The sequence below is a fragment of the Cavia porcellus genome, unplaced genomic scaffold, assembly GCF_034190915.1.
Source record: "Cavia porcellus strain 051 isolate PalLab524CR breed Dunkin Hartley unplaced genomic scaffold, mCavPor4.1 scaffold_12, whole genome shotgun sequence".
NCBI classification, from domain to species: domain Eukaryota; kingdom Metazoa; phylum Chordata; class Mammalia; order Rodentia; family Caviidae; genus Cavia; species Cavia porcellus.
Window position 1 is genome coordinate 35,040,190 of NW_026947495.1, and position 8,262 is coordinate 35,048,451.

General features: G+C 34.2%; 1 long non-coding RNA gene across 1 annotated transcript; it reads left to right on the top strand.

The window, feature by feature from the left end:
• Positions 1 to 573: 573 nt before the first annotated feature.
• LOC106025380 (uncharacterized) lies at positions 574 to 7,882 on the top strand. Its single transcript, XR_001198981.2, has 3 exons — positions 574 to 745; positions 2,814 to 2,896; positions 4,194 to 7,882. It is a non-coding gene; the product is annotated as an uncharacterized LOC106025380 (long non-coding RNA).
• Positions 7,883 to 8,262: the final 380 nt, after the last annotated feature.

Consider the following 8,262-nt stretch of genomic DNA (forward strand, 5'->3'; position numbering starts at 1 on the left):
AGGAGAGGAAACATTTTTTCATCATGACATGGGAAAGGGCCACGGAGATCCAAATAGAAACGGACATTTCTTTTGAGTGACTGTTTTTACCCCACCTTGGCTTAATGCCTAATTCAACAGGCACTTAGGTGGCTGAAGAGGGAAATTTTTGTCAAAATGAATCCAGCTTTGAGTTGGATGCAGAGCCTTTTGACTAGCGGCCGAGTTCCTTGTGCTAGCTGGCAAAATTAGCAAATTTTTCTTTCAGTTGTTGTTGTAGGATTTTAAAAGTACCTCATTTCCTGGCAATAGTTTTCTTTCTCTAGGAGATAAAGAAAAAGAACTCTTCTATCTACACTATATAGCACTTCTATCATCTCAGAAACTATTTTCTCAACCGGGCAGGATCCCCTGAAGACTCACTCTGGCTCTCCATGGCCTCTTGACAGCTGGCTTTTACCCAAATGGCCTCAGAAAAGTCCTCCCTTCCTTGATTGTGGATGTCAGTGGGAGTCTGCGGGCTGTCATCAAAAGGTTCATCTTACATGTATGACCAGGGGCACTGTGTGTGTGTGTGTGTGTGCAAATGTGTATGAGAGAGGTGGGCACAGTGCCTAAATTTAATCTTTCATGCATACTCGAAGACTATGAAGGAAAAAAAGGAACCTAAGGTAGCTTTCCTTCCTTTGTTGCTCCAGGAAACAACATGAAATCTCTCACGATGGGCCACCCATCATACTGAAGTAATATACACAACTTGTTAATCGTAAGTAGACATTCTTCTACTCTGGAGGCAAAGTGAACTGACATGAAAGTTTTCTGGAAGACATTGTAGCACTACAAGTTGAGAGCTTTAAAAATACCATGTGCATACTTAGGACTGGATCTTAAGAAAATGTTCACAGGTGTACATCATGATTCTTTAACCAATCTTGTTAACAAATCTTGTTGAACTTTTTGTTGAAAGTAGCTTAAATGTTTAATATTGGGGAATGCTTCATCAATAATCATATATCCACCTAGTGGAAGATTTTCTAGTTACATTTTTAAAAACTGTCCAGTGATATGAGTTTTATCAAGAGTGAAGGAAAAATATCAATAAAGACAAAGAGTATATCTACAACTTTTGTATAAATAGCACATTGACTTGTTTGTAGTAGGTGGAAAAAAAAAAGAAATATACCAAAATTGTAAATGCGGTTATCTTTTTAGAATAGCATACCAGATAGAATGAATAGATAAATAGGTAGACAGAAAAGCTTTCTTTTGGTAAGGATGAAATTTTGTTAGACATGAAAATAAAAAATACTTACCCAATCTGTAATGTGTAAAAGATAAGGAATTTTAGAGAGGTCAGAATGCTAATTCCTCCCTCTACTTTCAAAGGAAAGCAATGGGAAGCATGGAGAGGGGACCACACCTTCCACTGATGTTATAGTTAGTTTTTGATAACATTTGAACTAGTTCAACTCAAAGTTCATTCCAGTATAACAACTTGGATTTTATTACTAATGCCAGTCTTCTTTGTTTACATTTAGATAGTTGATTTTGATATGAGTTTATATTATTTATACTAATCTCTTCATTTGTTGGTCATTTATGTTTTTAAATGTAAGAATGTTGTTCCATTCAGTGTTATAGCTTTTGGGACAAAATTTAGTCAGTGTTGGCCTTCAGCAGGAGTTTCTGTCCTCGAGCCTGTTGCTAGGTATACATCTGACTTTGAAAATGGAGGATTTTGAAATAGAGACTGCACCTTTAAAAATGCAAAGAAAATTATTCTTAATCCAGTAACACAAAGTTAAAAAAAAAAGCCAGGTCTTTTCTACACTGAGTAGAGAACCTTGTAAGAATTCAATAAATACCTGTTGACTGAATTAATAAATGCATAGTGTTTCTGGAAACATTTTCCTATTGGGATAGAATTATTTGTCTATCTATCTATCTATCTATCTATCTATCTATCTATCTATAGTTAAAATTGGCCATGATATTTAAATTATTGATGTGGGTCCTTGCTTAAACAGTAAGATAAAATGAGATCTTCTACAGAACAAGACAGATTTATTATAGTTTAAACTCTTTTTTTCCCCAATGTGTAGCTCTTAAATTGTGAATATTGACTGCAAAAATGTCACATAAAACCTACCTAGTATTACAACCTTCTTATAGTTCAGACAGTGAGCATTTGCAATTTCTAAGGAGGGAATATTTAAGGTAATGAGTTATGAATAATATTTATTAAGTATATTTTAATGATCTATGCTTTTTACTGAAAACATTAAAATCTTGTAGAAATCACTGTATAAATGTGATTTTAATTCTTTTACCATATTCATGGACCACTACTTTCCTAAGGAAAGAGATTAAATGATTTAAGTTTAGAGAAACAAATTACCGTGCTAATCTTCAGTTATTTCTCTTCTTGATATGACCACTAGTGTCTAATCAGAGCAGTACAGCCTCCATCATGCTAGTTTTTCCACTAGAGTGTCACTGAATTATTTGACATGGATTTCAAATTTGTTGCAAAAACAAAAACCAAAAACAAAAAAAACCACACTAACCTTTAGCACTCTTTCACAGCTTCCAGAACAAAATGAGTCTTCTAAAATAGTTTGTAGTTGGAGAACTGGCTTCCTGCAAAGTTGGTAAGACCACAATATAGAATGATGTCTAGTGTAATTTTAATAGCTTTAATGATACAATATTTTCTAGATTCACAATATTAAAAATCTCAGTGACAAGTTATTGAGCACACTGGAATAGGATTCAGTGATCTCTCTCATAACGGTAATGTACATGATTTTATCTTAATTTTTTGTGTTTTACAGAATTGGGAATATTACTTAGCCAGGTTTCCAGTTTTCTTTGATAAATTGGAGATTTAACAACGCAGGATTCTCTTCCTTGTGCGGTAATAATTATTCATATGTTTAGAGCTGCCTCTTCTCTTTGAGACAAGTGTCTCTCAATTTGTTGCACTCTGCTCTGGCCTATTTTATGCATGTATTAATACACTTGCTGCACCACTCACGTGATATTAGGCCTGGCGACTCCTGTCAGTTCTTATTTTTGCTGCCCAGATATTTTATCACCTGATGCATCTGATCCCTCATAATTTGCATTGGAGTTTCAAAAATATCTTTTTTAAATATCCTTTTAAGTACAAAATTTTTTCAACTCTATGTATTTATTATATATATATATATTTAAAGGGAATGGTTTGCTAAATATCCTTTTGGGTTATTGTAATTCTGGTTGTTCCCTTATTTTCTGAATTTTTGTAGTAGCACATATTTTCTCTAAAAATCTAGCTTATAAATTTGACACTGTGATATTGTTGTAGAATTCCACTGAATATATCTAACTGATTTCCCTGTGAAGGAGCAGATAGTAATTTCACAATATCTTAGAGCATAGAAGAGTGCTGATTTAGAAGATCTGAAAATATGCTCAATGAGTTAGTATTCCTGGTTCTTAATATTTAACCTGAAACATTCATTTTGTTTAGCACAAAATAAAAAATTATTTATTGAACTATAGGATATCATTCATAACACATAACAAGCCAAATAATGCCAATTCCTTTTTCATGTGTTTAGGAAGCAGTACTAATAAATGTCTACCATAAATATATAAGGTCTTGCCCCAAATTTCTATTGACTTATACAGTTTTTTCAGTACTACTGTGCCAATGTTTTCCTCTGTTAATTTCTCTATTAACTTTAATTAGGCTCATGAGTTTGCTGGCCAGGTGGGTTTTCCCCAAATACTCACAATTCCGTTTTCTAGGCTGCCAATAGAATTAGTTTAAGCTGCAGATTTGAGGCAGAATCTAACGTTCTAAACTGTGGAAGGTTTCAGTACTACAGCAACACATTTAACTCACTGAGGATTTCAACATGCAGTACTTTTAATAAGACAGGCTTGGTATTTTTCAAGGAATACTTTGGGATCCATTTTTGAAAGCAATATTGGTTATGATTCCACAGCTGGAAGATTTCTGAGGAAATAATATTTGTCTTCTTGAAAACACGCTTGGTCCATACAATGTACAGAACATAATTCTGTGCAACAAGCTCTACATTTTACTATAATGTATCTCTAACGTGTAACTTTCTAACGGCATTGTAATGTGCATGTGATAGAGATGTAGAAGGGCTAATTCCAATTTAGCCTTATATTTTATACCATTTTATTTTCTCTTTTAGGAAACATAAACTTGCCTACATTATTTACATATTTTCGTGCATCGACGTGGACCTCATTTATAATTTTCTTACAAAACATCTTTTTAAAAGAACAGTACAGAGCCAAACATCTTCCTGCGATCCTACAGGGCATTATATGGTCTCAGGTACTGGCTGCTGGTTTATTAAAGGGTAGGATTTCCATTTACTCCAGGCAGGCTTAATGTATTGTTCTCAGAGTGAGACAGTCAGAATGAGTCAGGAGCCAAAGAATACACTTTATAGACACAAATAATCGTAAATTCAGAATGTCACCTTTAGGCAGAGGCATTTTTATTATTGTTAGTGGAGCTGCTGAGTAGGTTTGATGTTTTATTCTCTTGAGGACTCAATGTTCCCAAGTCCTGGAGCCCTGTCTTTATCAGGCTCACAAGGAGGGAGCCCAGCCAAACTTGCTTCCTATACTTCTCTATGATTGATAGCAGATGGCATGCTTTAAAATAAACCTATCCATTAGCAGTCCTCAGTGTTTTTACTCAAGGCATTTACAACTGTCTCAAGCAGAAAACACATTCACTCCATGAACTAGTTTCAGTCCAGAACAGCTGTACAGGTGCAAATCTCTCATTAACTCTTAAAGAGTGGTGAAATAAACAATGGCTTTTCTCTTACTTTATCCAAGGCAGTACTTCAAAGCTGTTGTGTAATTACTCTCCTCTACAAAAAAGGAGTTTTATTAAGACTGAACTGTATTAGATATGTACATGCTTACCCTAGGAATGTATGTACCTGTGGGTGTTACAGTTTAAAGTGTCTGTCTATGTACATAGAATTAGTGGTAAATCACCAGTCTCTCAGGAGTGTTTCGAGAAGAGAGAAAGACAGAAAAACTTAGCCAGGCACCATGGCAGCTCTCAAGTGCCTGGTTCTATGCACCTGTAGTCAACATGTCATAAGAAATAATACTGGTGCTGAGCTGGTATTGTGCTGAGCTGATGATGGTTGATTTTAAGCAGCCAATTGAATTCCTTGCATACTAGTAGTTAAACAAAGGCAATCATTTTTAAAGTGAATTTTTGTCTGTATTAAACAAGGATAAGAGGGTTGGCCTAAGAATTTTGATTTGTAAGTGGGGATAAAGGTGAGAGTTGTAGTTTAAAATAATATTGTCATTAAAACAAACATACGTTATCAGAACTTAATGTATATCAAGTATTATTCTAGAAATTTATAAAAGTTATTTAATCTTTCCAGCTCTTGAAAACACTATAAATGACTCTAAGTTTATGGATAGGGAAACCATTATGCTTTGTTATCTTTGTTCTAATAAAAAAAATGAAAACAACTCCAACATGGAGTTATTGAGAGCAAGGACGGAGATTCAGTCTTGCATCAGGGCTTTGTATTTGTATGTCCATGTGCATGATATTTGATGACCCTTGTTATACTTTTCTCATTTCATTTTTTATAACCCTACTTTGGATTAATGTTGTTAATACTCAATATGGCTGCTGTGATAATTGGAGAAATTAAAGTATGTATCAAGCTTACAAGAATATCTGGTACTTAGAAAGTCCATACAAGTTCTAACTATGATGCTATCATCATCATCATTAGTAAAGGAATTCAACTGTCACTGAACGCGATTTAAATTAGTCTTCTCTGTTTATCTTTTATGTCTGAAACTGTATGGTTTGAAAAATTTAAATGTTCAACAAAATACTTTATTTTTATTTCACATTTTATTAATTATATTCATATAGTTGCCAATCAAAGACTCTGACCAGCATAGAAAATAGGAGTTTTTATGTGAACTTGATAAGATTTTGCCCCAAAGCCAGGTAATTTGACACTGTAGCTTCAGCAGCATTATTATGGGTAATTGTTATTCCCTTGGTCTTTCTGAAATAACGAAACTGGTTAATGGATCTCCTCATTACAACCTTCCATGGGTCTCCTGGGCCCATGCTGCCATGATAGGTGAACCTCAGCCAAAATATCTCTTCAGTGGGGCAGCTGGAAAGGCAAAGCAGTAAAAGTCATAAAATATGCCCCATGCAGTTTTCCAAATGATATCTGTGTTGAAGGAGTTTAAGAAGTCTTACATAACAGAGGTATGCCACTGATTTCTCAAGGAACAGCATAGATGGTTCTGAAAAGCAGAGTGTGAAAGTACATACCCAGAACTTCCATTATGATCCATTTTCATGATCTTCACCATGAAAAGACTTCCTAGAAACAATCATTTTCTTGTCTTTATAAGTATACTCAAGTAAATTTTGAATAGATTTACCTGAATACAAGGTGGAAAATGTAATTAAATGATAAGGATAAATTTAAGCAAAGCAAATATTTCAAACTGAAATATTTTATATTGATACAGACATGAGATGTTGGTATTATTAGTTCTATTTGCAGGAACTCCTTGTTTATCACAATCATTTCATTTGAATTTCTGGAAGGTAGTCTTATAACGAGTGTGGTTATAGAAGGTATATCCTGAGCCAATGGATATTTCATACTTCCACCATAAGCTTCCAAGGAGCATGACTGGTAATTTGAGATTACTCATGGGCATTTTCCTTTGCAGTTTTAGAGGAAGTTGGTACTTTAATGGCTTCGATACACTTCACCACAAGTTTTAGTATTACACTGAATGAAATTAAACTGGTTCAATTTGTAAACTCTATAAATAGAAAGAATGAAACCTAAAAGAAGGATTTGCAAGAAAAGTACACTTGTAAGTGTCAATGCCCTAGAGGGAAAAAACCCTAAATTTTAGCATGAGATTATTGTTTTTTTTTTCAGAAAGATAAGAAAAATTTAAAAAAAAATTACAAATATATTTAAGCATCAAGATTCTTCAGGTAGAAAGCTGATTTATCCCATCTAAGATAGTGTTACCGTTGATGTGAACTGTGAGCTTCTGAGATCTGTTAGCTACACAATCTATTTTAATTTATAAATTCCCATATAATCAGCATTTGAAATGCAATGATAAAAAGAATGAGAAACTGAATGCCAACATACCTGCAAGATACAACAGGAAACAATTCAATATTTGCCTACCTTTTGGCACTGTATTTTATCTCTTTAATCTGACATATAATGTACATTAATCAGGCTCCAGTTTCCTAATGCAAACCCAGAGTGTTGGAAAGCATCAGAAAATCAAGAAAGTAGTAACGAAAGGGCTCCTCCTCTGGCCATCAGTTGATCACAGAGTCTTCCCACTGAGCCAGGGTGAAGCTTCTGAATGCCCAATGCAGTGAAGTAGCCTCTTTTCTATGGTATTCATTCCTCCAAGGGAATTTAAATTGGGACTTGACTAGTCCTGTTAGACCCTAAATAGTCTCTAAAACCCAACTGTCCTGGATCTGTAATGCTTCTCACTTCACGACTGTGTCTGTGTTCACTAGGCAGATGTGATATATAGAAAACTAAAGAATTTATTTTTATAAGCATGTGATAAATGGTGGTGTGTTTGTAGTGCCCCTAATCACTGTTCATTTGAGAATGCTTGCTAGTAGGCAAATGTCATGCTTCCATACTTGTTCATTTATTTACTGTTATGGTTTTAAAGCTGCTGGACCCACTGTTTTCTTTTGGTTAATCACTTGGCTCCTTAGCCAATGTAACCTTAAAATACTTTCTTCTAGTTTACACCAACTCCAAAAATTTTATTGCCAATGTTCTCTTCCATAGCTATTTATCCCTTGATTCTTTCTTTCCTTAAAGATTTGTTTTAATTTTGCTAAAAATTTGAAACCAGAAATTTTTAACAGGGCATGTCTGTTTCTAACACTTTCTGGGGTCTGGTTCACTGGAAAGTTTTGGAAGTTGATGTTTGTTCCCAACCGTGAGCTGCAAATGAAATTCTGTGCCTTATGAGTCCTATTCAAAAAGGCAAATGTTACGCAGAGGTTTCTAATGTGAATCACGGCCTTTTCTAAAATAAGGAAATTATTTTTAGTTTATGAAACTTTACTGATAACTATGTAGCCAATGGAATTATCTGAAATAGTAATAATTTCTTAAACATATATTAAGTTTAGCAACCTTCTTTGCAAACATTCTTCTTTTTTAACAG